Raw genomic sequence first — 3,231 nt, 5'->3', positions numbered from 1 at the left:
CAAAAAAAAACAAAAAACATAACAAAACAAAAACATACAAAAAACCAACAAAAATAATAATAAAAAACCTTGCTGTCTCCAGTACACTGTCTCAAGCCATTCCTGTAGATGGGCACCTTTATGTTTTTGGACCATTTCTTATGCCATAGTTTGCCATCATGGTTATCAAACAGACCAAAAGCATGCAAATTGACGTATCGTGGTGACTGGACTGGAAATCTGGTGGTAATATACAACTATTTACTGTATGTTTTAGTTCAAATGAATGTGCCTCTGCTTTGATATTTAAAAAAAAAACTATCTATAGTAAGATGTGGATCTGCCAGATTTCAACTGCTAAGGTGCCTTGTTATGGCATAAGAAATTTGAATGGAAAATGAGAGTTTTCTCAATGTGGTTTGGAGATAAAGTTCATGGCTTTGTTCGCTATGAAGCTGTTCATAGATGTAGGAGTGTGGCTTAACTGTTTCAGTATCGTGTACATGTCTAGGGTAATACTGTGCCATATAGAGCCCACAGAATATGTTAATGTTATTTTTAAAAGATGTTTTAATGTCGCCTGATGACTTTGTCTTTAGATTTGATACAAAGGCTTGTGGCCACAAATCTCCCAAAGTCTGTAGTCTCCTTTTTCTGACATTCTTCTTGTCCCCTTCCCCTTGTCTGTCTCCTTTTCCTCTCTCTTTGCTGCAATCAAACAAAATAAAGTATTAACCTGATGACCCAATAAAACAAGACTGTCTAGATTTGTTTCTTTAGTACATTAAACAAGATTTAATTTGTCAGTTTTCTAATAAAATGTGACATTTTTTTTATTATTTTGGGCTCTCTATAATTGTTAGTGGTAAAGTTGTTTAATCTGAATAAGTTAATTATATACTTTTTAATCCAAAAGTAAAAAGAATGTTTTTAAGTGCACTGACATTTTATATTTTTATAGCACCACTAATATTCATTCACATTTTTTGTATGATTTCCTTTCTTAAAGGTATAGTGGAGGGTGTTCTTTTTCCAGATGGATCATCAAAATAAGTGGGCCTCCTAAATGTCAATCATTCTGTTGATATGTTTATTGAGGGCTGTCCTACGTGCTCATCCCCAATTTTTCCCTATTGGATTCCCCAATCTTTTGGAAAGTAAGATTGTATGAGTGATGCAAACAGGGTTGTGCATCTGTATTTTTTTTTAAACAGTGGTACTTTTTAAAAATCCGTGAAAATCCTGCAATATATATTTAAGCGTATTGTAGGAATGTTAAAACCTGTAAACATAACGTGTCCCTGAGCTCCATTTCTCTTTTTCACTCAAAATGGAAAAGATTTATTACAATGCCCTTTAAGTATAGAAGGAACCGTTAGACCTATTATTTTCATGCCCTAACATATACTTTCAAACAAATTCACAGTTTTTAATTTGTGTAAATCAGCCATTAACACCTTAAATTCGATCACACTGCAAAACTAATCTAGGAATATGTAAAAAAAAAAATCTCAAATTAATTGTATTTACCCTTATTATGTGTAGATGAATAAGATGATTTGCCAGAGAAATGCGTATTTTTATTCTTAAAATAAGATATTTGCTCATATTCACTTTAAATAAGACAATGTTATTGTTTATTTCTTATCTTAAATCTAACTTGTGTTCTGCCATTGGCAAAGTGTGTCACTTTGCCAATGGCAGAAAAAATTTTTTATGTCTGCTTCTGTCTCCTTTAACCCCAGTCGGCCTCAGCAGATGGCCGCTCTCATTGAGCCTGGTTCTGCTGGAGGTTTCTTCCTGTTAAAAGGGAGTTTTTCCTCTCCACTGTCACTACAAGCATGCTTAGTGTCAGGGATTGCCTTCGAATCAATGAGTCTATTTATTTAACGGGTTTTCTTTTGATAGAAAACTTTTAATCAATTTGACTGATCTGGAGAACTGTAAAGTGCCTTGAGATGATGTGTTGTGAATTGATGCTATATAAATAGTACTTACCTCCTCGATTCAAGAAAAAATGCACTTATTATAAGAAAAAATAACTTTTTCGATTTAGATTTTTTGCTTCTATAGGATTGGGCATGAATACTGTGAAGTTAGCAGATGGAAAACTGGTGAGGAGAATATGCAACAGCACCCCCTAAAGTCACAATACATGATGGGGAACAGAATATGGCGTAACAACGGCACAATCTGGTACTGCAATGCTGTATGATTGCTTTTTAATTACTGCAATTAATAAAAATATTTGTATTTTATTGTATTACATTAGCCAAAAATATTACACCTAGCAAAAGTTTTATCACAAAACAACGGTTCAAATACGATTTAATATTAACTTTAATAATAAAATATAAATGTACACTCTTACTGTTGTTCTATCATGTGAGAGTTGAGGTTAGGCCGAATTTTATATGCTGGTTAAAATGCAATATATGCAGGGAGTGAAAATACACTTTGGTTTAAAACAGTGTCATTACCTCCACCAAGAAGGACTATTTGACTGTTTTCTAAATAACTGAAAAAAAAAAATTTTGAGACTTCTTGTGACTGGCAACAGATGATAAAATTGTGGTGTTGATCTGGATCACCAACTATTTTTTTATTTTGAAAGGTGGAAGTTATAATATGTGGATCTACGTGGCGGAGGTCCGCGATCTTTTCTTGTTTTTTTGTGTTTTTTTTATACTCAATGCAATGGTGTTTTAGGATTATTGCAGTACCGTGGAGCAATAAATCCTCACCAGTTATAAATATTGCATATTAAACTTTGTCTTGCATGCATATGTGATTTGTAAGAAGTGATTTAGATATCAGCATTGTTGTCAAGTGGTTCACACTTTTTTGTTTGGGATTTAAACTGCAGGTTTACCCTCCTTGAAAAGGCAGTTTGCTTCCAGAGATTTCACAGGATTTGAATCATATTACCAAAGTTGATTCTTTCCTTTTTCTCCTTTATTTTAAAGTTCAATCAACGATAGTAGCATTGATAGTAGTAGTAGGTGAAAAAACCATTAAAAATAAAACACAGAGAAACAATGATTAACATCCTTTAAATAAAATTATTCCTGAAACAAAATATAACATTTAAACACAAAATCAAACATATTCAAAGCATTATTGAGTGATCTTTTTTTTTTTACATTATAGTATTCATTTACTTTCTCAAATACATTTTAAATAATTCCTTTTCTTAACTTTTCATAACATTTTAAATATTCAAACAATTTGTGGCTCACCGGCTCTTTCTCT

This window comes from Cyprinodon variegatus, unplaced genomic scaffold (assembly GCF_000732505.1).
Source record: "Cyprinodon variegatus isolate N-32 unplaced genomic scaffold, C_variegatus-1.0 Scaffold193, whole genome shotgun sequence".
NCBI classification, from domain to species: Eukaryota; Metazoa; Chordata; class Actinopteri; order Cyprinodontiformes; family Cyprinodontidae; genus Cyprinodon; species Cyprinodon variegatus.
Note: the sequence above shows the minus strand (reverse complement) of the source record.